The sequence below is a fragment of the Mustela nivalis genome, assembly GCF_964662115.1.
Source record: "Mustela nivalis genome assembly, chromosome: 6".
Classification (NCBI taxonomy): Eukaryota; Metazoa; Chordata; class Mammalia; order Carnivora; family Mustelidae; genus Mustela; species Mustela nivalis.
This window is the reverse complement of record NC_139025.1, coordinates 66,652,357-66,679,508: the sequence shown is the minus strand read 5'-3', so window position 1 is coordinate 66,679,508 and position 27,152 is coordinate 66,652,357. Positions and strand designations below refer to the sequence as shown.

At 36.5% G+C, this 27,152-nt stretch overlaps 1 protein-coding gene across 2 annotated transcripts in view; it reads right to left on the bottom strand.

Moving 5' to 3' along the window:
• The window catches only part of PRKD1 (protein kinase D1), a 303,790-nt gene that overhangs the window by 216,949 nt on the left and 59,689 nt on the right, over positions 1-27,152 (bottom strand). The gene's annotated exons all lie outside the window — the stretch shown is intronic.

The following is a 27,152-nucleotide window of genomic DNA, read 5'->3' as shown; positions in this document are numbered from 1 at the left end:
CAATTAGTAAATGTCATACTATATTAGAAAATACTGTTACTTCATTAGTGCTTGACTTTGGAAGGTACATGAAGTTTGGTAGAGCACAAAATTCACTGGTGAATTTTCTGTGCTGTTAAGTCTGAGAAAAAGCTTCTATTTTGCCCTTGCACATAAAATTCATGTATTTGGGTACAAGTTACTAAATCTCTTTTATTTTTGTTTTAATTAGAAATATTTAGAGGGATGCCTGGGTGGCACCTAGACAGTTAAGTGTCCAACTCTTGATCTCAGCTCAGGACTTGATCTCAGGGTCATGAGTTCAAGCTCCACACTAGGTATGGAGCCTACTTAACAAGAATAAAAGAAAAAAAAAGAAATACTTAAAGAGAAAACTTCAGAGTAGAATTAAAAAACATCATCTCAATTTGTCCATTCTTAGCATTGTGCCATATATTCTTCAGCCCTCTTTATTAATAAAAATATATTATAGGTAGACTTGAGATATCTTATATAAGCCTATCAAGAAATTACTTAAAGTAATTTAACTAGTAATTAAGTAAATTAAGTGACTTAAATACTTAGAAGTATAAAGCTTTACAACAATACTTTTCAGATACCTGGGGTTTTTTAGTTAGCTTTTTATTACTGGTATTTAATTATACAGTGATCAGAAAAGTTATCTGTATTATATCAACATTTGGTGCCTATTGAGTTGGCTTTCTGTCATAGTACTTGGTCCACTTTTTAAATATTCACTGTACGACTGAAATACAGTTTATTTCCTAATTACTGGGTGTAGGATTCTAATATGTCCATTAGACCAAGTTTGCTAATTGTTATCAAGGTCTTCCAAATCCTTACTAATTTTTCATTGTTAGTTGTCTGATCCAGTGGTTCTTAAATTATGATCCCCAGACCAGCAGCATCAGATTACCTGGGAAATCACTGAGAACAGAAATCCTTAGAGGCTCCACCGCAGACCTACTAAATCAGAAACCTTGGGGATGGGGAGTGGGGTCCTGCGATCTGTTTCAACAAGTCCTCCAAGTGACTCTACTGTGTGCTAAACTAGGAAAAACACTGGCTTGATCTATAAATATCAGAGCAAAATATGTGAAAACCCATCCATTCCCATTATGGATTTGTTGGTTCCTCCTTGTAATTCTGTTTGTTCTGCTCTCAGTATTAAGGGCTATGTTATTTGTTGTTTTTGTTTGTTTTATTTAAATTCAAGTTAGTTAACATAGTGTATATTATTAATTTCAGGGTAGAATTTAGAGATTCATCAGTGGCATATAACACCCAGTACTCATTACGTCAAGTGACCTCCTTAATGCCTACCACCCAATTACTCTATTCCCCCATCCACCTCCCCTCCAGCAACCCTTAACCTTTTCTCTATAGTTTAGAGTCTTTTATAAATTTATCTCCCTGTTTTTATCCTATTTTATTCTTCCTTCCTTTCCCCTATGTTCATCAGTTTTATTTCTCAAATTCTTACATCAGACTGAAATCATATGGTATTTGTCTTTCTCTGACTGACCTATTTCACTTAGCATCATACGCTCTAGTTCCATCCACATGATTGCAAATGGCAAGATTTCATTCTTTTTGATGGCTGAATCATGTTCCATTGTGTGTGTATATGTATAGATAGATACACACACCCCACATCTTCCTTATCCATTCATCTACTGATGGACATCTGGGCTTTTCCCATAGTTTGGCTATTGTGGACATTGCTACTATAAATATAAATATTGCTACTATAAATAAAAATGCATACTATGAAGTCTTAATCCCTAGTACTTCAGAATGTGACTATATTTGGAGATAGAACCTTTAAAGAGGTAATTAAAGAAAAAAGAGGTCATATGGGTGGGCCCAAATCTGGGATGACTAATATCCTTGTAAAAGGTTAGGACACAGAAGGGCAGAGAAAGGACCACATGACAACAGAAACAGAAGATGGCATCTGCAAACCCAGGAAAAGGTCTCAGAAGAAACCTTTAGTACTATGAAAAGATAAACTTCTGTTTTTTAAGCCACTCAGTCTAAAGTACTTTGGTATGGCAGACCTAGAAAATTTATACAGAAGGTAAGTACAGAAGAGAAACTGGTGGATACAGACCAAAACATGCTACAGACTAAACAGAAGTAGGTGTTGATGAAGGGCAGGATATGGAGCTTGAAACCTGCTCACTCTCTAACCCAGAAAAAAAGAGAAAATTCTAAATTGTTCCTTAAACATTTTTGTTCATTCAATATATCTTAAATATGCTAATACCACCATTATTCAACAAATAAATTTATGGAGCCCCTTCTATGTGCCAGGAACTATTCTATGGGACATTGCAGTAAGCAAAAACAGATTAACATTCTTGCCTTCACTGAAGTGTCCCATCTGGTGGGAGACAGTAGACAGTTAACAACAGAGGGGATAAGAAAATAGATGCACTATACGGTATTTTTGAAATAATAAATGCTATAAAGAAAACAGAGTAAGAGAAATTAAGAGGATGTGGGTAGGGTTTTTTACAATTAAAACACAGCTACAGAACAGGTTTCCTTGAAAAGATGACATTTGAGCAAAGACTTGAATGCAACAGGGTGTTTGTTAAGAATTGATCTTGGGTCCGATATTAAAAGAAGCAATGCATAGGCATTATTTCCTTTATCCTCAAGATGCTCACCGTGAAAATATACATTACACCAATTTTACAGATAAGCAGACAGAAACTTAAGAGACGCTAAGAGCTACTACATGGAGAGACTGGGATAACCGGGTGACCCAAATAATCAGCAAGCAACCAAACCCGGCTCCAGCACTTCCTCAAAGGCAAGTGAGGGAAACAGAAGAAAATGAATAAATAGAATAGGATAGCAGGAAGGCCAAGTGCTATACTAGAAGTAAGTACAAGGAATTATAGGAGAATGGAGATTTAGCAAAGCCAGGGCATATTTCTCAGAAGGAAGGGATCTGAGAAAAATGAAAGTGAACTACATGTACTCTGTTTAAATAGGGTTTTTGATACAACATATACTCAGTTAAAATATAAATCAAAATATTCCTAGGATAAAAAAGACTGCTATATATAGTAAAAATAATTACCTCAAAACAGTAAACCAATTAAACAAACTAAATAGATATTTTAAAAAATGTTTAAAGCTAATCTAATGATATGAGAAAATGAGGATCTAACATTGAGACAAAAATATATAAATTCAATAAAGTGCACTATAAGCAGCTTAGCCTCAGCTCTGTGTGGGTGTGTATATGTAGAATGTGCCTGTATGTGTATCAGATACAGAGACATAGGTAAAGACTGGAAGAAGGAAAGCAATTTTTGGCCGGGTAACAGATGGTCACCTGCAAATAACAACAGTTTAAACAAGAGAGTTGTTTATTTTTTTTTCCACTTTTAAAAATAAGTCTGGGGGCACCTGGGTGGCTCAGTGGGTTGAGCCTCTGCCTTCGGCTCAGGTCATGATCTCGGGGTCCTGGGATCGAGTCCCGAATCAGGCTCTCTGCTCGGCAGGAAGCCTGCTTCCTCCTCTCTCTCTCTCTGCCTACTTGTGATCTCTCTCTGTGTCAGATAAATAAATAAAATTAAAAAAAAAAAAAAAAGTCTGGAGGTTGGCATTCCAGAGTTGGTATGAAGGTTCCACAAATTATCAATAACTCAGGCTCATGCTAGTTCATCACTCGCCATCCTGATGATATGACCCTCATCCTCACAGTGAGGCAACTGAGCTTTATCCATCAGATACCTATTCTGGTCAGCAAGGTGATCTTAGAGGAAAAAGAGAAGAGGGGCACAGTCTTGCTGGTAAGATGACTTCTTATCAAGACCACATAACAATTCCGCCTAGAACATAGGATATGCAATCTTCACATGAATAGCAGCATGGCAGTCTAACTGATGTTGCTATTTTTCCCATTTAATAAAAAAGGGTGAAGAGATTAGGAAGGGATGTAGCCTCTGCCATGAGACTTTTCTACAATGTACAGGTAATACAGTTGACCCTTCAACAATACAATACAACTTGTGCACAAGTCCACATATATGTGGATTTTTTCATTATTTTTTCTTATAAATATAATACAGTACTATAAATGTATTTTCTCTTCCGTATTATCTTCTTAATAATGTTTTCTCTTCTCTAACTTAATAATCCCATTTGCAACTGCATTGAAAAGAACAAAACACCATGGAATAAATTTAACCAAGGAGTTAAAAGAACTATACACCAAAAACTATATGACACTGATGAAAGAAACGGAAGAAAACTGAGGATTACACAAGTGGGAAGATATTCCAACCTTATATATTGGAAGAATTAACATTGTTAAAATGTTCTTACTACCAACACAATCTACAGATTCGATGCAAACCCCATCAAAATCCCATTGGTATTTTTTATAGAACTAGAACAAGGAATCCTAAAAAAAAATTTCTTTTTTTAGATTTTATTTATTTGAGAGAGAAAGAGAGAGAGAGAGACAGAGTGAGAGTATGAGAGAGGAGGTCAGAGGGAGAAGCAGACTCTCCATGGAGCCGGGAGCCTGATGTGGGACTCAATCCCAGGACTCCAGGATCATGACCTGAACCGAAGGCAGTTGCTTAACCAACTGAGTCACCCAGGTGCCTCAAGAATCCTAAAATTTGAAGGAACCACAAGATTATGAATACCCAAAGCAAACTTGGGAAAGAATAAAAAGCTAGAGGGAGCATGTCCCTGAATTTCAAACTACATTTCAAAGTTAAAGTAATCAATGGGTATGGTACTGGAAGGAAAACAGACACATAGATCAATAAAACAGAATAGGCCAGAAATAAACTCACCCACATATATAGTCAACTAGTCTACAATAAAGAAAAATTTTCAATGGGGAAAGGACAGTCTCTTTAATTAACGGTGATGGAAAAACTGGACAACATGCAAAAGAACAAAGGTAGACCGCTAGCTTACAGGATATAAAAAAAAAAATTCAAAATGAATTATAGATTTGGATGTTAAAATATGAAACATAAAACTACTAGAAGAAAACATGGCAGTATGCTCTCTGACTCTGATCTTAGGAATAGTTTTTTGGACTAATCTGCTTAGACAAGGGCAACAAAATCTAAGAGAAACAAATAGGATTACATCAAACTAAAAAGCTTTTGCAGAAAAAGGGAAACCATCAAAAAATGAAAAGGCACCTACTGAATGGTGAAAATATCTGCAAATCATACATCTGATAAGGGGTTAATATCCAAAAATATATGAAGAACTTACACAGCTTAATATGTTAAAAAAAAAAAAAAAACCTAACTAAAATATGAGCAGAGAATTTGACCAGACATTTTTCCAAAGAGACATACTGATGACCAACAGGTAGAGAAAAAGATGTTCAGTGTCACTAACTATAAGGGAAATAAAAATTAAAACCAAAATGAGGTATCACCTCACACCTGTCAAGATTGGCTAGTATTAAAAAGACAAGAAATTACAAGTGTTGGCAAGAGTATGGAGAAAAGGGACCCTTCACACACTGCTGGCAAGAATGTAAATTGGTGCAACCACTATGGAAAACAGTATGGAGGTCCCACATAAAATTATAGATAAAATTAATGTAAGATGTGATCATTCCTCTTCCAGGTATTTATCCACAGAAAGTGAAACTAATTTGAAAAGATATACACACCATTATGTTCACTGCAGCATTATGTACAATAGAAAAAATACAGAAGCAAACTGGGAGTGTCCACTGACAGATGAATGGATAAGGAAGACATGTCATACATACACACACAGATACAGACACACACACACACACACACAGGAAGATTACTCAACCATAAAAAAAAAAAGAATAAAATCTTGTCATGTGTAACAACAAAGATGAACTGTTAGGTATTATGCTAAGTGAAATAAGTCAGATAGAGAAAAGCAAATACTGTATGATTTCACTTACATATAGATCTAAAAAACAAAATAGATACACATACAAAACAGAAACAGACTCACAGACATAGGAAGCAAACTGTGGTTACAGTATTACGAGGTATAAATTTCCACTTATAAGTTAAGTCATGGGGATGCAATGTACAGCATAGGGTATTTAGTTAATAATGTAATAATTTTGTACGGTTATAGATGGCAACTAGACTAATTGTGGAGATCATTTTATAATGTATACAAACACTGATGACTATGATATACACCTGAAACTGGTAAGATATTGTAAATGAATTATATTTTAATTTTTAAAAAAGAAATTATTGAGAGCTGAGTTGATAGAAAAAGATATCATCACTGAGTCAGTGTTGGCAGAGGAGAAGCCAATAAAAACATAGAGATTTTCTTAAACATAAACCCAGGTCATACCTACCACTGAGCTTCAATTATCTACTGAACTCTAACACTATAGCTCCTCAAACAGTGAAAACAATCAACAGGACTCTTACTGAAGAATCTTGAGAGACAAGAGATCTATGAAATTGCTTCTCAAATTTGAAAAGTGTTTTTAAGATGTGGGAAAGTCAAAATGTGTGGGGCTGCCCTCATCCTTGAGTTTTAATGTATTCAATTATTTTGGACATCGATGTTCTCTTTTATTTTTTGTTAATAATCTACTACACTTTCACCTTTCCTAAGAAATGAAAATTATAATGTTGAATAAACAACTTGTAAAGCTAAAAAAACAAACACACACACACAAGCCCAAAAACATACTTTTAAAAAGAGCTGCAAAATTACATGATACCACTGAACATTTCAACATTTGGAAAATATTTAGATGGACTTTGAACATAAGACAATGTGATCAAGGGGTACCTGGGTGGCTCAGTCAATTAAGCACCTACTCTTGACTTCAGCACTCTTGACTTCAGCTCGGGTCATGTTCTCAGGGTCATGGGATTGAGTCTAGTGCAGGCCCTGCACTCAGTGGGAGTCTGCTTGAGATTCTCTCTCCCTCTCCCCCAGGTCCTTTCCCTCTTGTGCTATAAATCAATCAATCTATCTATCTATCTTTAAAAAAAAAAAGACAATGTGATCAAGATCACTGCAGAATTCCAAAATATGAGTAAATGAAAGCATATGATTTTAATAGTATGTGATTCAGAAAGTGTCACATTTTACACAGAAGCATATTTTGTTAAATTGATAAATACAATTGCAAAAAAACAAAATAAAAAAAAAGAATCAAAAACACTATCTATAAGGTACCTATAGTATGACTTACAGGGCATAATACAACGGAAATACACACACATATATATATATTGGAATATATAATGGAACATTATTCAGCCTTAAAAAAGAATGAAAACTTGCCATTTGCAACAAGATGGATGGAGCTAGAGAATATAATGCTGAGTGAAATAAGTCAGTCAGAGAAAGACAAAGACCATATGATCTCACTCTTAGGTGGAATTTAAGAAACAAAACAAACAAGCAAGAGGAAAAAAAAAATAAAGAGAGAGGCACACAGATAAACAGGCTCTTAATTGCAAAGAGCAAACTAATGGTTGCTAGAGGGGAGGTGGGGGAGGCGGTTGAAACAGGTGCTGAGGATTACAGAGTAGACTTGCCATGATGAGCACCAGCTGATGTATAGAAGTGCTGAGTTACTACATTGTATACCTAAAACTAATATAACACAGTATGTTAACTAATTGGAATTAAAATAAAAACAAAAAAAAAAAATTCGCAAATAAGCGATGCATCTATTGTTATTAATGTTTGATAAGACCAGACCAGTATCTTGCTTAAAATTTATCATCTAGAATAAGAGGTTGATAAATCTATTTAATAACAGACCAGAATGTTGTATTAGAATACTAAATGCAAATGACACCAATTGTAAGATGAAACTAGATTTCAAATAATAAAATATGAAATAAAATCTTAATTTTAAGGAAATATGATATAAATGTAACTAAGCAATAAAGTTTCATATTTTTCAAAGGTTAAGTAATGACGGTTGTTAGTAGGATTTATTCATTTATTAGCAAACTCAATCAGTATTTAGTGATGTCAGGCTTTCTTCCAAGCTCTGAGGATACAGGTGTCAAAAAGACAAATCCCTGACTTACAGAGTTACATTTTGCTGTGGGGCACAGCTGACAAAAAGATATAAAAGCAAACTCCTGGTGGTGTTAAGTGCAACAAGGAAAAATAAAACTGGTGTGTGTGGGGGGGGAACCAACCATGAGAAGAAGATGAGTGTAGTTTGAATTTGGTCAAGGCAAGTCCCTCTGAGGAGGTGATACCTAGGCAGAGCTCTGACCGGAAGGGGGAAAAGCACCCCATGAGTATCCAGGGGCAGGTAGAGAGAAGAAGATGCCAACAACAGAACCCTGAGGGATTTCAGCACTTGGAGGTTGGGGAGAGAAGGGGAAATCAGCAAAGGCAACTGGGAAAGAGGCACTTCTGTTGTAGGGAGAAAAGCAGGAGACTGCAGTGTCATGGTATCCATGAGAAAGTTATTTCAAGAAAGGGGAAGACAATGACTACGAATCAAACGCTACCAACAGCCTGAAAAAGATGGGACTAACTTTACTCTGTAACATTGAAAATGGAGCAGTTTGGAGTTTTTGTTTTGTTTTAGTTTTGTTATAACTAACAGAAACTAACAAGAACTAACCCAGGTTATTTTTATTTATTTTATTTTATCTATTAGATAGACACAGAAGTCTCTTTTGCAGCTAGGACAGAAATGAAGTTGAACTTCAAAATGGAGAAAGGGGACCACCCGCAGCTCCCCAATTTAAACACCTGACAACAGCTCCAGCTGTTGTCAACAGCCAAATCCCAGAGAAATACCATCTAACTGGTACAGTTTGGACCACGTATTTACCCGAGTAGTTTATGTGACTCCTGCTAGGCAGAGGAACTATGTCTAATCCCACTGGCTTCATCCAGGACCTGGTCAAGCACAAATGTGCTGGGCAATCCTAACTACAACCAAACCCTACCTTCATCCTGGCCATTGTTTTAAGAGCTGTGCCAAGAATAGCGCACAACATTATCTCCGCAATCCCCATCACCAGCTGAAATAGTGTAAAGATGAAAAACCCAAGATTCATGAATGCTAAATAATGCATCATTTTAAGTGGGAGAGTTGAGATTTTTCTGATGTTCATGAAAACCTATCTAAGCTAATTAGGTCACGCTCAATAAGAAGCTCTCTTTGATAGCTACCAATAGTCAGAAGTCAGTGAAGGGTCTGGATTTAGGGGTTCTGATCATATATTCCAGGCAACAATGTACAGAGAGGATTGAGTCATCCTTAAACGGATATACAGCAACCCCAATCCTCTAAGTTATCAGCTGGCTAGTTAGGATGCAGCCTTCCACTGCCATTCCTGGTCTTGCTAGATCCTGATGCCATGTTCTTGCAAGGGCAGGATGTGTCTCTAAGATATTGTAGCCAAACCATGAATTCTAAACACCACTTTTTATTTCAAAATGTAAAAACTCGTTTTAGCATCCCTTATGCTAATAAGCCAAAAATTTTACCAATGAAAATCCATTGGTAAAATTAAAATGAAAATGGCTTCCCAGTAAAACTTCTCATGGTTGACCAGAGATAAAGACAGCTGGTGGTATATATCTCTTCAGACTGGCCTTTTGATTAAATGCTTAGTTCTGAGTGATGTGTATTCCCAATTAGGCCAATGGCCACCCTACAATACAGCTTGAACTAACACAAACACATTATAATATTGTCATGATGAAATGTTTTAACGTTGTTATAGTAGCATATTCCAAAACCCATAACACCTTTCTACCACATCTCCATACAACCTGAGATTTACATACGAAATGTTATATTTTGCTGTTGCTTCCATAGTTCATCATATAGTTTTAATTTTTCAGGCTTATGTATGTTCTTCATTCCTAGAATGCATTTCTCTGCATCTATTTTATTTCTGGCCTTAAATTATAGCCTGAGACCTGAATGAAATGGCCATCTCAATAACAGCTTTAACTTATAAACTAGGAAATTAAGACCTACAAAATAAAGGAATTAATGAAAGGTTACATTTCTAGTCAGTACCAGCGATGGGACCATACACACACCACCTAGATTCCCAGTCTTTCCATTCATCCCACCATCTTCACTGGTGATGAAGTTTCTGACACAAAAGTACACTTGATATCAACTTCACTAATGGAGGCTACATCGTTACCTGTCTGCACACCCATCACAATGGGATCATTCTGTTCCTTCAGCTTTGGGCTTCACTAAAACATGTGCATCTGGATGAAGGATGACACGGTACAAAGACCAGTGCATCCAATATCTCACATCATAGAATAAAGGAAGTTCAAATTGGCTGACTAGAAAATACTAGAAAACCAAAAAATGGCTGCCAGTCTATACAAAGACAAATCCTCTTGCCAAAGTCTACAAGGAGTTTTTCACTTGAGCCAAGCATATCATTTTACATTCCAAATATAGCTACCCAGGCATCAGTGTCCGTTCCTCAACCCCTCAAAAAAAAAAAGAAGGAAAGAGAAAAGAAAAAAAAAATTAATGCAGCCAGTTGTTGAAATACCTGAATAACTGCTAATACAACCACAACCAAAGCTCTGTCAGGGGCACTAAGCAGAACAGAGGCAGGAAAACCACAGATTTCTCATTAGAGTTTTGGGGAATAAAAGTAAACAACCAGTAAAAGTGTCCATGGAGGAAGAAATACAAACAGATTACAGGTGTGAATAATAGAGAAAACTTTTCTAAAATCTGCAGCAGGAGGCCCTGTCGATAGTGAGCATGAGAAGGACCAACAGGGCTGTCAGCTCAATGTACTAATGAGCTGATCCATGTTTCACCTTTATATACTCCAAAGAGAAGGGAAAGAGCAAATTCAGGACCAAACTGAGTACAGAGGCCTCAGAGGCCTGTTGGGGAGTGACTCCCTGAGGTAGGAACCCCCTTGCAGCCTGGGGAGCTGACAGGAGAAAAAACCAAAACGAGCTCTGGAAAGACTGTTAGTCTTTCCAGAGCTCACCCAGCTGCCTCAGCATCTAGGACATGGGAGCTGCTTGTTGGTCCTGAGTGAAAAGAGCTCAAGTCTACCATGGGACTAATTTCTCTGGAATCATCACTGGCTTATTTCTGGGATAATGGGGCTAAGGAGAAAAGAGCCTTCAGAATCAAATGAACCTGAATCTGAATCCCAACTCCACTACTAACTATGTTTCACTGGGCAGATTACACAGCCTCTCAGTGTCTTCCCCTGTGGATGGTCAAGTTACACACCCTGAGGACTGTGGTCAAGACTGAACAAAATCATGAATGCATGTGAAGTATCTGGCATATTAGACAATCAGAAAACACAGTCTCTGATAGAATCACTGTTACGGTCACTTTTCCTGGCTCCCCAGTTGCACGTGGTGGCAGACCGGACTACCTACTCTGACAGAACAAATCTACCCGAACCACCTCTGACCTACAAGCGTCTAACTTATAAAGGCAGAGAGTAAAAGTGACTTCTATAACTGCTCTCTCTTCCCTGACCATTAGGGGAGCCCTCAGAGGAAAATACTCCAGTTTCTTCATAGGAGGGAAAGAAAAACAGTGAATGGCAAAGCTGTACACCTTACCTCATTGTAGACAAAAAGGAAGCAATGGCCTTTGTGACCTGGTGGCCCCTGCCTGACAGTAGTTCCACTACATTTTGAGTATTTCATCTAATTTTGTTAGCTTACAAATCCAGCAATTAGTATTTCAAGTATCCTCTTTAGAAATGAAAATCCCTGGGGCACTTGGGTGGCTCAGTAAGCTAAGTGGTCAGCTCAGGTCATGATCTCAGGGGCCACAAGCATTGAGGCCTGCATCGGGCTCCCTGCTGTGTAGAGCCTACTTGAGATTCTCTCTCCCACTTCTCTTCCCCCACACTCTCAAATAAATAAACACATAAATAAAATCTTTTAAAAAAAGAAAATGCAAATCCCTTTATTCAGATTAGGGTTATGCTCACATCATACCTCATTCATACACTTATGGCAAGTAGTAAAATCAAACGTCTCTTCTCCTATGGTCCCTGAGGAAGAGCCAAAGATAAAATACTAGAATGCCATGGAATACTTTCTAAGAGCGGAACAGGGTTAGTAGGACTGAAAAGTGCAGCATGAGGGAAATTAAAAGAAGTCGGGGGGGGGGGGGCACTGAAAATCTGACAGAATAATGGGAAACCCAAACTAGCCAATTTAAAAATCTGCCTGCAAGATGTTTGCCTGGTGTCCAGGAAAGAGGAGCAAGTCCTCTCCTTCTTTCCCTTCCGAAGTCTTTGTTTCCTCCTCCTCCCAAGAACCAGAATGCAGAAGTCCCTCATTAGGACCGCAGTGAAGTTTTAACATGAATTAGGGGGATTTTTGCAAAACAGCGAGGAAACTTAACTTCATCTGTTTAACATTATTTTGTATAGGAAAATGAGTTCTAAGTTCTACAGAACTCACTCACATGACTCCCTGAAGCAGAAACTGTAAACGTCTCTTCCAGATCAATAGCGCAGTTCAGGAAGCGAACTGATGAGCCGCCGCATGATTGAACAAATACACGGAGGGAAGGCCTCCCTGACGAGCAAGGTCAGGCAGCCACCTGATCGATCTCTCTCCCCTGATCTTGGTTTTCTCTTAAACACATATTATTATTATTAAATGTTATAATACATAATGCATTATCAGACCTTACAATAAATATAGTATTTATTGTTGATTCAATGTCTGCCTTCCTCATTTGACTATAAACTCCATGAGGGTATACATTGTTTCTCACACTAAGTCTTCACCTAAAACAGTGTGGTAAATCACAGATGCTCAGTACCTATTTGCTGAATGAGTGAATAACTGAACTGCACAGGAAATGCTTCCATGTGACACTGTATGGGTGAACACTAAGCCCTGAGGAGCAGGAGCAGCACTCCAGATTCTTCCCCCACTCAGTCTCTCGTCGTTTCACCCCACAAGTACCGGACTACACCTGAGCTTGTGATCATGTCCTTTTAAATCATGCCCTACCAATCCCTTTGAAACACTAGAGACCGTGTCTCATAAAACTGGGGTTTCTCCTTCATCAGTCCTCCCTGAGAATATTTTTGTGTAGAAAAAGGGCAGGCTTTCAAGAAGAGTTTCCACCTGCGCCAAAAGGAGAAAATTCTACCTATGTAATGGCTTTCCCTGCTTGTTTACAGTGCCAGAAACTTCTTATTCTCTTTCTTTGAAAAGACCTCTGAAGCCAAATCACATAAATGGAACTTAAGAAATGAACTTCCCATTTCATTTTCTGGAGGAAAAAAACCAAAAAAACAAAACTGATATTTAGAAAAGTAAGGGGCGAGGACACTACAAGGTGCTTTATTTATATTTGGTGCCTGAAAGTCACTTCCTCAGAAACCATCTGCTTCCAATATTGGAGAAGTCTCCCCTATTTTAACAATGGCACAATACCACCCATGTGTTTTCTCCCTTTTAATTTTTTTGAGTATAGGTGACATACAATCTTATATGAGTTTCAGGTGTACAACACAGCGATTCTACTTCTCTATACATTATGCCATGCTCACCACAGGCACAGCTACCATCTGTCACCACACAACACTATTAAAATATCACTAACTATGCTGTACCCTCTATTCCTGTGACTTACTCATTCCATAAGTGGAAGCCTGTATCTTCCATTCCCCTTCCTGAATTTTATCCGTTACCCCCATGCCCTCCACTCTGGCAGCCACAAGTTTGCTCTCTATACTTACTGGTCTGATTCTGCTTCTTGTTTGTTTATTCATTTGTTTCATTTTTCAGAGTCCCCATATGAGTGTAATCAAATGACAATACTGTTTATTTCTAATAATTTACCTTAATTATAAAAAGACCATGACTATTATATCAATGGCAAAAGGCAAGCCAAATCTATGTTGTTAGAACAATATATTCATTATTTATACTAACTAATAAAATAGAAGACCATTTCTCTACTTGGACAGACTCACACATTACATGCTTAATAAAACTCAAAATAAATCCAGGCCATCAGAGCACTTGGGTGGCTCAGTTAAGTGTCTGACTCTTGGTTTTGGCTCAGCTCATGATCTCATGGGTAGTGAGATCCAGCCCTTCGTGGGCGCCACGTTTCGCAGGGAGTATGCTGGAAGATTCCCTCTGCCCCTCCCCTAACTCATGCTCTCTCTCCCCTTCTCTCTGTCTCTCTCTCTCAAATAAATAAGTTAATCTGTAAGAACCTTATAATAATGTCTCTTTCATAGTCAGTCACCCAGCTTCCCCATTAAATAAATGGGTGAAATAAAATAAACTTCATTTTATAATCCTTATGTAATTATAAGAATTCAAAGATGGAAAGGAGAATTTAGTAACTAATTAATTACTAATACTCATAAAATTACATGACTTAGGTATAAGCATTCAAAGCCTAGAAAAAGACTTGTAATTCAACAGGTGAAAACAATGCTCAGGAAATAACATATTTTTTAAAATAATAAACTCAGTCTAAGACATTTCTGTAAAACCAAATACAATTAATATTTTTCACAATCTGAATGAGTAAACTAATCTTTGAACTAAGTATACTAAAGGGTTCTTGTAGACTCTTCAAACATTTCTTCTATCATTGAGTAGCACTAGTCAAATTAACCATTCATTCTCAGAAAGTTATGGGCAACAAGGGAGAGTCCAGAAGTGGCTTCAGAAAATAAACACTACACTCAGAATACACATGAATATACCACATTTGTGGTCTCCAAACAAGTATACTTCTTTCTGCTGTGAGTGCTTGTCCTAAAAATAATCATGATTATAAGACAAATACATTGATTTTAGGCATGACCCACTGTGTTGTGCTGAAGGCTGTGGAGGAACAGAAGGTCTACTGTAGAAAATATTTCTGGCTATTAAAATTTAGAATGAAATCCAATCTAAATTGCATAGGCAATGTGTAACCCAGAAGGGGGCACAGTGATACTCTTCTTAACGTAAGGCAAGACAGATGATAACAGTGCTCCTAATAATAGAGACTACAAAACCAATGGTCTAACTAGGCTTCTCAGATTTGTTGCAACCATGTCAAGAAACAATACAGGGAGGTTTCATGGTAGCCCTAATTTAAGGTCCTTTAGTTCAAATATCATCTGAGATGTTGTCTAGAACTGCTATATAGAGTTATTTCTTCTACAGCTATAACTCTAGAAATTAAGATCATTTTAGTCATTGCTTACTGATGTCACTGTTAAGATTTTCATGCATCACAAATGCCTTTTTCATTGCACAGTCATACCCTTTATGTGTTCAATCATTTGCAATTTAGAAAGTGCTTTAATAAAGCACTTTCTATATCTCCTATCCTTTGAAGTAAATGTTTAAGTTCTCTCTCTATAAATAAAGCAATTGAGGCTTAAATAATTTAAATGACATTCCTAAAGCCACTCGATAAGAAAAGCTTAGACTCAAATTTAGATCGTTTGACACCAGGGCCAATAGACTTTCCACTACATCAACTTCCCAGCTTTCCCCAGATCTTTATCTTACCCACTTATGTTTTAATTCTGTAATCAGACAGGTTACATTTTCCACACTGACTAAGAAAACAGACTAGTCTAATTTTCAAGCCGAGATGAAACAGGCCCTCCCTTCCATCTTTTACTTTTTTAATATTCATTAAAAATTACTTGACAATACATGAAACAAGTCAAATTAAACTCATTTTTCAGTTAGGAAGAAATAACAAAAGCAGTCCAAATAGACTATAACTAATACCTCCTAAACCAAGCAGAACTTCAACTGAGTAATAGCTGTGGGGTAAAAATGCAAAGCAAAAAGGGAGTCCTCATGAAGTGAGTTGGTTTTAGCTTACTTCCAGTAAGAGGTGCCCCAACTTGCAAACTACATCCTGACACACCATTTCTCGAAGCTTCTATAACAAAAATAATTCTATCTTATGTCTTCACCAACTGTTTTCATCTTTGGTAGTTTCATAGAACAAAACTGTGGCTTTGACAAACCATGACATTCTACTAGTTGGACTAAGCTGCCACTCTTCACTGAGAATTTTACTGAACAGCTGTAGCAGAGGCTTATGGGTTTCCTTTCACTGACCTCTTAAGTGGGAAAAACAACGTATTAATAAGTAAAACTGGCAGAAGAGAGTCTGTTTTGGAGTAAAAAAATCAGAGGTTTTCTAATTTCCTACTCTGGACATTTTGGAAGGTTCCCTAATTATCTTTTCAGAATCGTTCCTTTTGTGTTTTAATCAATAAGGCAAGTATAAAACCTACTCACACCTCCTCAGAGGAAGAAAAAAACAGAAAATAAGATATAAAAGTATTTTGGAAACAGCAGAATCCAAAACAAAGTGTTTTTCAACTGAATGCTTCACCCATATGAAGAAAATATACCACTTCCCTGGTGCCGAGACCAAGCCATCTTATTTTTCGGTTCTATTGTCTGTTTTTCATCTGGGGGACCATAAGAAAGTTGCATTCTGTTGTTGTCACATGACAACATCCACACCATTTATTTTTCATATTCTTCTGTCTTCACAACATTTTAATCTTGTTGTATTTTTTTTAATTTTTTATTTTTTATAAACATATATTTTTATCCCCAGGGGTACAGGTCTGTGAATCGCCAGGTTTACACACTTCACAGCCCTCACCATAGCACATACCCTCCCCAATGTCCATAACCCCACCCCCCTTCTCCCAACCCCCTCCCCCCAGCAACCCTCAGTTTGTTTTGTGAGCTTAGAGTCACTTATGGTTTGTCTCCCTCCCAATCCCATCTTGTTTCATTTATTCTTCTCCTATCCCCTTAACCCCCCATGTTGCATCTCCACTTCCTCATATCAGGGAGATCATGAGATAGTTGTCTTTCTCTGCTTGACTTATTTCGCTAAGCATGATACCCTCTAGTTCCATCCACATCATCGCAAATGGCAAGATTTCATTTCTTTTGATGGCTGCATAGTATTCCATTGTGTATATATACCACATCTTCTTTATCCATTCACCTGTTGATGGACATCTAGGTTCTTTCCATAGTTTGGCTATTGTGGACATTGCTGCTATAAACATTCGGGTGCATGTGCCCCTTCAGATCTTGTTGTATTTTTAATGCACTGAGCCCACATGATACACTCCATGCTGTTTACTGGGATTACCAGGGAAAGACAGAGTATCATTAAATTACGTTTACTACTGCAAATAGTGCCAGAAGGGAAAAGGTACCTAGCACTAGGAAAAAAAAGAAGAGGCACACCTGACCTAGTGAAGAGGACAGGGAAAGTTCTCATGAGGAAACAATATTTAAACATACAGTCTCTTCTCCCCAGTTTTCACTTCCAAGTATAAGAACCGTGGTTTCAGTTCATTAGTGTTCTTAAAATGCTCTTGTTTTCCTCTCTTCCAATTCTAATCTGATGCTACCAAATTAATCTTTACATTTTAAAAATCTTCAACTCATGTTTTTCCTTTCCCTTCCGATCTGTTTTCATATTTGGATATTATCCATTACCCTAGAGAACAGTGGCTTGAAATGCACACTTTTCCCCAAGAAAAAACAGAAAGCATATAGTTTCCCAGAGAACCTAGGGTAAGATGGTATCTCAAAAACCACAAAAGAATAACAGCAGTTTTAGCTACTTTTAAGAAACGGAGGAACTATATGAACAGCCAAAATATTTTTGAGGTAAACTTAAATGATATGATATAATTTTGCAGTAAAAAATACTCATTTTAAAAATATGAATGCATAGTATCAGTTGTAAAGCAATGAATCCATCTTTAAAGCAAGATACTCAACAATATTTATGAGTTAAAAAGCAGAACTAAATCACAGTAATTGGGACATCTGGTCACTACTAGGCAATGACCAAATGGGAATTCAACTAATAACATATTAATATTCCTGCCAATGTAACTTGGTCAGAAGTTATCCTTATAAATCTACAGAAAGAATCAAAGACAACAATATGGAGAGTTCCACCTAGTATCTAAATAGTGCCCATACTTAAAAGTCTTTAAGGGTGCCTGAATATGGAATTTCAACTTATCTACCAATTAATCCAATTCTCCCTTTTAAATGTAGACCCTGACTCTCAAAAGAAGGCACATTTTATCTGACTTACAAGCATAAGCAAATCACATCTTAGGCAGTCCAATGTTCTGGGTCCAATACCTATTCTTCCCCATAAGCCCTTCACACAGGCAGCATGAAGAAAAGAAAAAAAAGCTACTTTTTCTCCTAAGAATACCACTCCTTTTTACCAAAGGTATGTTGTCATTTTTGCATTGCAAAGGCTCAGGAGAGACATTTCAATGTTCCATACCACACACATAAGGCAAAGGGAGAGTGTGAGTATGTAGATAAATCGAGGGACATTTTGGTACCCAAAACAAATTACTCTGAAAATAACTTTAAGGGGAAGCAATTTAGGAGTGCCTAGATGGTTCCGTTGGTAAAGCGACAGACTCATGATTTCAGTTCAAGATCTCAGGGTCATGGAGACGGAGCTCCATGCCAGGCTTTGTGTTCAGCTCAGTCTGCTTGTCCCTCTTTCCCCCTTCCTGCTCCCCCCACACTTGCTCTCACCCTCTCTCTCTCCCAAATAAATAAATCTTTGGAAAAAAAAGGAGCAATTTACTTAAAATCCCAAGACCTTGGAATTAAGGTAGAAAAGCCAGAGAAATAAAGGAACAAGAGGACTATAGTTAACGGCCCATGTGAATAAACTTACCACTAGATTTCTCATAGTTTGCTGGAGGATTCTCTTGAATTGTACCTAAATTTAATCTTTCAGCCAAAGTTCAAGTTACTTCATCAGGTTTTTCCTCAAATAGCTGTATCTTAAATGAACTAAGAAATTACAGTAGTCTTTTCAGATCTTCAACAATTTTCTATATTTTTCTAGAAAACAAGTCATGTGTACAAGCAACATCTCATTATAAAAATATACACAAAACTGCTACCATATATTTATGATAATATCAATCAATCTGGGAGTACTTAGTGATCATATGAAATTAATATACAAATGCAAGGGAAGTAGGAGCCAAAAATTGCATGCTCAATTGCATACTGAAGATAATGTAAGCATCATGGGGGTGGATGACTGTGCTCGTCTTATTCTCTTTGTAATTATCCCTACCCTCCAACACAATGAAACAAGCATTAAATCAACATTTGCTGAATGAGTAAGTTTTCAAAAATCCTACAATGAGGAAATCAAAATGGCCATCAAAATGTTTTGGTTATCTATGTCTTGCCATTTGCCCTATCTCTATGTTATTTCTGGTACTGGCAGGAAATCCCAAATTCCACTCACCTGGCTATTTTCCATATTACCTATTACAACAAATCCTCTGCTAACCCTGTCTTTTATTCAGAAAACTGTCCATTAACTTCCATACATCTGAGATACAATAATACTTGTTAATAATTACTACTTATATGAGACCTTAGAAAGTACCTTTTAATCAATGAACATTACCTTGTGCTCAATACTCTTTAAATGTAATTTAATTTTTAAAAAAGATTTTATTTATTTGAGAGAGACAGTACAAGCAGTGGGAATGGCAGAGCAAGCTTTATAGGCTTTGCATATTCCAAAACAGCATAGCAGAGTAGGAATCTTATTTATATGCAAAAAGGATTAAATGTCTCTATGTAAGCTGTTCCTGGAGTTTAATAAGAGTCTTTGTTTGTTTATCTTGTGTCTGGCCAACTGTGTGTGTGTGTGTGTGTGTGTGTAATATATGTGTTTAGAGATGCTGAAGACTGATGGTCAATCAAGAGAAACCCACACTGACAATGTTAAGAGCTGGGAAGTGAGCCAGTTTGCAATCACTATAGGAACTGCTTGAGCTGAGTTCCTTGTCGCCACTCTGGTAATGAGCATTCCTCAAAGGATGCCACTTTGCATAGTTTAGTCCTCTCTGATGCAAAATATGTCACTTCTGAAATCAGGCTGAATTGTTTTAAAAAGAAGTGTCAATAAAATTAAGCTCAACCTATTCACTGATTACAAGAACAATAAAAATATGCTGTAAAAAGTCCACCAGAAATAAATGAAAGGAAATACACTTTGAGAAATTAAGCTCTGAATCTGATCTTCACTATATATTTTTTTTTTCATATACTTTTCATGGAATCATATAAGAGGGGGAAAAGGGCTGACAAATTCATCAATTCATGGTAGGAATTTTTCTTCAGAAGTAATGAAGAAGAGAAAGATATTTTCTTGAAGTAAAGTGGAACTTTTCAAAAATATATAATATTATAAAAAGCCAAATGAACAAACTTCCTAGATAAATTCACATTTTCTTACTTAGGAAATGTTCTCACAGAACAATGAAACTCTAGGCATAGTCATATCAATTTATTATTTCTAGTTCCTATGGAAACACGCATTCAGCTTAATGTCCTTAAAGAGGACAACCAGCATGGACACAAGTGCAAAGCAAATAAACTTAGGGAGAAATCATGTAATTTTTATCTCTAAGAAAATAAGCTCTAATATATCAGAAACCATCACAAAGAAGGGTCCATAAGTCACTGCGAAATGTTCTCTGAAGCTACTAGCCACTAGTGCCATTAGGAAAACAAAAGCAAAAACATAATCCTACACTTTGTAGTCCCACAGGTAGAAATGCCATATGTAAATAAACACCACACACAGCAGTAAGAAGGCTGAGAAAAGATTAGGCCAAACTCAAAGAAAGAAGAAAGACAGACAGAAAGACTGATTTACATATGAATAGTGCCTTGTTCAAGGCATCTCAGTATTTAAAAATGAATCTCCTAAACAAGGTCATATAAATGAGAGTACAAACAGTTCTTGTTTACAAAGCTGTTAGGCAGAACCCATGACCTCAAGAGAGATAATTAGGTAAAAGTATAAATATGTTTAAATCAATCAGTAAATATTTATTGGGAATCTATGCTAAGCACTATGGTAAGGCCTATAAGGGAAAAAAAGAATTTTAATTCATTTGACAAGAATTTATTGTGCATTATGGGTGGGCCACGTACTAAGACAACCATCAGGGAACATAAAATAGATAAGATACTACTCTACCACACCGGAAATTGTTTGCAGTATAATTTATGGGCAACACACACTACTGGAATGGCTTTATAAGATGAAAAATGGACCAAATGAACATAACAGACAAGTGTGCTAATAGTTTTCAGAAAAGAGAGATCATGACAGTTTTTTGGTGAGAGAGGTTTTCACCAAAGACATGAGCGTTGACCTGGGTTTGAGTAATGGATGAAGGGAAATGGGCAGTGAATATAATTGACAAAGGTGACAGAGAAGGAATTTACAAGGTTGGCCTGGGCACTGGGAAAAAAAACCTGAGGAGGGGAGACAATGATGGAGGGCTAGGTTGGGGTCAGAAAGAGAAATGCCCCTTACTAGATAAGGTGTTTTACTCTGGAGTGAAGCAAATGCTCTGGAAATAGAGACAGGTGATGGATGTACAATACCATGATTATTAGGAGAATTTCACCTCACTAAGTTTTTTTAATGTCCATGATGATGATAAAAGTATTGCTATTATTAATTGCAAAATATTGGAAATATCTAAACAATCAACCATGCAGAGACTGGATGTTGGAAATCCATAGGATAACACTGGAAATTCCACTGATTAAATAAATAAATAAACCTGAATATTTTCTAAATATAATTATTACAGGAGAATATTTAATGACACAGAATTAGTTTCATAGTGTATTGTGTAACGAAGCAAATCCTAAACAATCTACCATATCAAATCTATAATAAAAAGAGTGTAATGATATAGTCTGAGTGTTAGAATCATGAATGATTTCAATTTTCCTTTTCCTGATTTTTCATTGCAAATATTTGAAAAGTTAAGGTAATTTTTTTTTTTTAAGATTTTATTTATTTGACACAGAGAGAGAGATCACAAGTAGGCAGAGAGAGGAAGGGAAGCAGGCTCCCCACCAAGCAGAGAGCCCTATGCGGGGCTCGATACCAGGACCCTGAGATCATGACCTGAGCCGAAGGTAGAGGCTTAGCCCACTGAGCCACCCAGGTGCCCCTAAGATAAGTTTTATTAAAAATGTGTTTCCATGTAAAATACAGAATTTTATCAGAGTAGAGTCATTGCGGATCTAGAATTTAGCAAGATTCAGGATCCTTTTCTAGATAGAGCCAGGCATAAAGTAGAAGAACTGCACACAACATGAGAGTTTTAAGTACAACTTACAACATTTGCTGGAATTAAGATGAGCTTCAGGTGACTAGCTTACTCCATAGCACATGTAAATTTTCAAGGATTTTCTTTCTCTTTTTTTTTTTTAATCTGATGATATTTTTTCTCCACTCTGCCTGAGAGTGACAACATGAAGATTAGCCTATTTCTACACTGTTTTTCTGTTCTTTAAAGTAGGTTGAATAACACTGACTTCCATGTAGTCCATGTTCTCCTTTTCCTTTGGCTTACAATCCTTGTTTTTCTCTGAAGGTGTTGCCACCGAAAGGGCTCTTCCTCTCAAAATACGAAATTCACCAACACTGCTCACTTCTTCCTTTCCTCATTCTTAACAACACCCCTTGAATACGGTTAACTTACGTCACTAGAGTCATCAACTCCAGGTTATTTTCATTTCTTCTCCTTAGTATTATCAAGGTGGGGTAAAAATAAAGGCAATTAGATGAAACTCTTACCCTTACTTCAGATTTCCTCTATATTTCATGAAATCCATCAAACAAATGCCCAGATTATATTTCATAGTAAGATGAGCAAAAGCACACCTCTTCAGCTGTAGGCCCCTTTCCTTGTGCATTCATGGATGCCAAAATCAGAACCTACAGTTCGGGAGCTGCACACAGTTGCATCTTGTTTTGAGTTTTTGTTTGCAAACTGTCAGTAAGATCAGAATAAATTGCATGATATGCAGTCCAATATGTATATTCTGGAGCACATCTCAATGTATCCACCAAAAAATATTCATAGCTGCAGGTGTACAAAAAAAAAGGCAGAATTATGGCTTGATTTGCCTTGATAAGCATGGCAATTTTCTGTACACTTTTCATAAAGTGCTAATCAATTTCAGCTCAAAATAGATTGAAACACCCAACAGATTGCTGCCATAGTCCACAAATGTTTGTCATTCGTAGGATGTGGCAATAATGTGAATTCTAAGGAATAAAACTGCAACTGAACTATACCTTGTAAAAATCCCTTCCATTTGTCTTAATAACCCCTGAAGCAATGCTAGGAATTATTTTGAAATCACACAAGTCTGGATTTTCCATTTCTTTCTTGTTACATCTAAGTATTTCTTGTCACATAGTAATATCTGTAAGTGTGGTTATAGTTGGATTATATTTAGACTCAGTGTAATGATGATATTTAAGAATCAGATATCACATCCATATTGTTTAATATCCTTCTAAAATATAATTACAGACATCACATTCAATTTGGAACTGAATCATTGCAGACTTGTGCAATAAATTACTCTTTGTATCTTTATCTGCTAAATACAGAATAATTTTTTGATAATGTTTTGTCAATATTCTAGTCCTTCCATTAAGGTTATTTCACAAACACTCAGAGGTGTTAATATTCATATTAACGCACCTTTCCGAGTAGCAGTGTTCCTGCCATATGAATCATTCATCTGCCTGGGATGTTTTGCCAAACACAAGTGCCAAAACTTTGCTGAGCCCTGTTACACTCCTACAAGGGAGCCTCTGCTCAAAACTGAGCAGATACTTTCTCTTTCTTTAAGTATGAGAACCAAATGGTAATGACATTTAGATCTGGGTACAATATGCTCTCCACGTAAAGTAGGAAATTAAATGAGAATAGATAACATTTCAAATTTTCACACCTTCCTCTTTAAAACTACAAAAGTGAAAATATAATTTGGGTGTGGGGGGATAAAAGCTACACAGTTTGTCCTTAGAGAAAAAGGGTACTTGAAAGTTGTGACTTAAAGCAACTTCTGTGATCACCATCTGCCAAACAATTCGTCACCAAAATCACTGGCAGTAGAGTGTCACAGATTCAGTCTCTGTGGTCAGAAAGCCTGAGTTTTTAAGTTGACTTGGCCATTAAATATGTGATCCTGAACAACTCAACTATATTTGTCTCCCCATCTATATAAAGGGGTTATGAGTAACTCATGGTAAGTGAGACAATACATGCAAAGTTCTGAGGATTAAATGAGATAATACATACCAAGTTCTTAGCAAAGTAGGTTCCAGTCAATTCTCAGTAAACATTAGCTGTTCATATCAGCAACATTACCATCAACATCATCATCTGAAAGAGTGGTTCTAGTCCCACAGTCTGAGTATGATGGTAACTATTCTTACCTGCTTTACATCAACTTGTCTTGCCAAAGTTTGTTTCTAAGTCTGGGTCCTCATGACTCACACATATTAACCTATTTTCTGAAAGAGATGATAACGTCTTTGGAAATCCAGTCAGCTCCCCAAGAAATGCTAAACTTTCAGGTGACTAGCTTACTCCATAGCACATGTAAATTTACCACTCACTAATTACCACCCACTAATCTTGTTAAAATAACGGTGAAAATGGTATGTAAAAAAATGAGAAACACACTTAGAAAGTGTTCTTGACTCTCCTATACAAATAGAAAACTGTCATCTTTTCCTTATTCCAGATCTAGTGTAACAGTAGCTGTATTCATTGATCAGCTGTTCCCATAATGTCACTCTTCTCACTCATTAGTGTCATCTGAATTTAGCTAGACAATCACCTAGATGGAGCCATGTGAGTTTCAAGAGTCACTGAACAAAAAGGTGATGCATTCTGACCCTGAAAAATTGAATCTGATGTTGTTACCAGAGAAGAAATTCATTTATTTACCCAATGAAAAAACAGATTCACACCATTCAGGGAAAACTTACTAATGTACTTAAAATGTAACCACAAAGATACATTTTAAATCTTCTTCAACAATTACAACAGTCAAAAGGAAAACAGCTGACTGCTCTGACTCAAAAGCCATTTAAAATCTCCACACCAAACACCTTCTTTTTCTTTCCTCCCCTTTAGAATAGCTCTGTTTGGTAGTTGCTATGGAGCAAATGAAGATACAAAAGCAGTCAAAGCAGAAGCACATTCAAGTAAATTCAGGTTATTAAATATATATATATATGTATTTTAGACATTGTTTTCCTGAGATCACACAAAGTGCTTTGCCAGTTTCCCCTTGACACTGTATTAAATTTTATGTACTCGTGTTTTTCTTCAAAATGCCAAAACATCAGCAGAAACAACTTCATGTGATAAACTATCGCCTAGTTCACTTTTCCAAAGACAATTTAAATACAAATTATAGATGAAGGTTGCAAACACGGCTTTATAAGAAAATCTGATACAGCTTTTACTCCTTTTCTCCTACAGTTAGAGGCACTTCCTCAAGGGCAATCTTTTGAAACCTTAGCTAGATACAGTTACAATTAAACTTCATTGCATATTTTGCAGAGAGCAAAGCAAGATCACAATATATAAAAAATGCTTTGTATGTAGTAAATATTCAACATGCAGTTGTGAATTCATTTGCGTGAATATCCTTCTCATACAGAGAATGTTTTAATATTTGTTTTTAAAAGTGCCTGAACATATCACACAAGATAGCCATTTTTTTAATCAGTAATTTACTCAAGTAGATGTGCACCCAACCCTAAATTAGCAAGAAAAGCCACTGTATAGAGAAAGAAAATAGAGATTATATTCATACTCATTACCTTTGTATTGTTATTTCTACCATTATAAAGTATACTGTTTTTATTTTATAATTTGTAAATTCTATCACTGCAATATCATTTATTAATACAGATCATATATATAGGAATGTAAGATCAACTTGACTTTCACCAGTGGTGTGGATGTTCAAAAGAGTTTGAAGAACTACACAAAATGGAAAACTCTTCATTCATGGATCAAATTCATACAGTTATTTTATGTTTTTGAGATCTATCCTCTAATAATTTTATCAAATGTAGCTGTCAGGTGTATTAATAAAGGTTTTCACTGCTTGCTAGTCCCCACAGCTAAAGCCGTGTGTGTCTTGAATAGCAGGTTACACATTTCAGCTTCAGGTTTTAGCTCCTATTTTAGTTTTAGTTTCAGTTTTAGTTTAGTTTGGTTTTGGTTTTAGTTCAATGACAGGAAAAATAAAGACCAAGGATGAATATGTGTATATTGTCTTTATAGCTGTACAGATTTCACCCTGAGAAATATAATACACTTATCTTGGGCAAACTCCTAAGCCTCAGTTATTACACACATAAAATGGAGATAATGCCTCATAGACAGAAAAAACTGACAGGCAGGGTAGGGGCAGGGCAGTCCACAAAAGCCCAAACAGGAGGAAGTATTATCATTATTAAAGTTCAAAAATTGTATGTACATAATACAGAAAGCAAGTGTTTGCAATAATGTGGGGATAATGGAACCATGATCCATCGCTGGTAGAGGATGTAAAATGTGGCAGTCTTTATGACAGTCTGGGATTCCTCAAAAGGATTAACCTAGAATTACCACATGACCCAGTAATTCCATGCCCAGGTATATATCCAAAAAAATGGGAAACAGGTACTCAAAGAGAAACTTGTACACCCACATTCTTAGCAGTATTATTCACAATAGTCCAAAGGCTGAAATAATTCAGGGGCCCGAGAGGAATCTATAAACAATTTACAGTATCTACATACAATAGAGTATTATTCAACCATAAAAAGGAGTGAAGTTCTGATACATGCTACAACACACAGGAACCTTTAAAACATTATGTTAAGTGAAACAAACCAGTCACAAAAGGACAAATACTGGGTGATTCCCCTTGTATGAAATGCCTACAATAGGCAAGTTCAGAGAGACAGAAAGATTAGAAGTTACCACGGGTTAGAGGGAGGAAGGATTAGAGGGTTACTGCCTAATGGGTATAGAGTTGTTATTGGGGTGTTGAAAAAGTTTGGGAACTAGACCGTTGACTGCACAACACCATGAGTATACTTAATGCCACTGAATTGTACACTTAAAATGATTAAAGGGGTAAATTTATGTTCCATGTATTTTATCACAATAAAAAAATTTTAACAAATAAAAATAAAATTATAATATCCTCTTTAGTATAATTCTTTC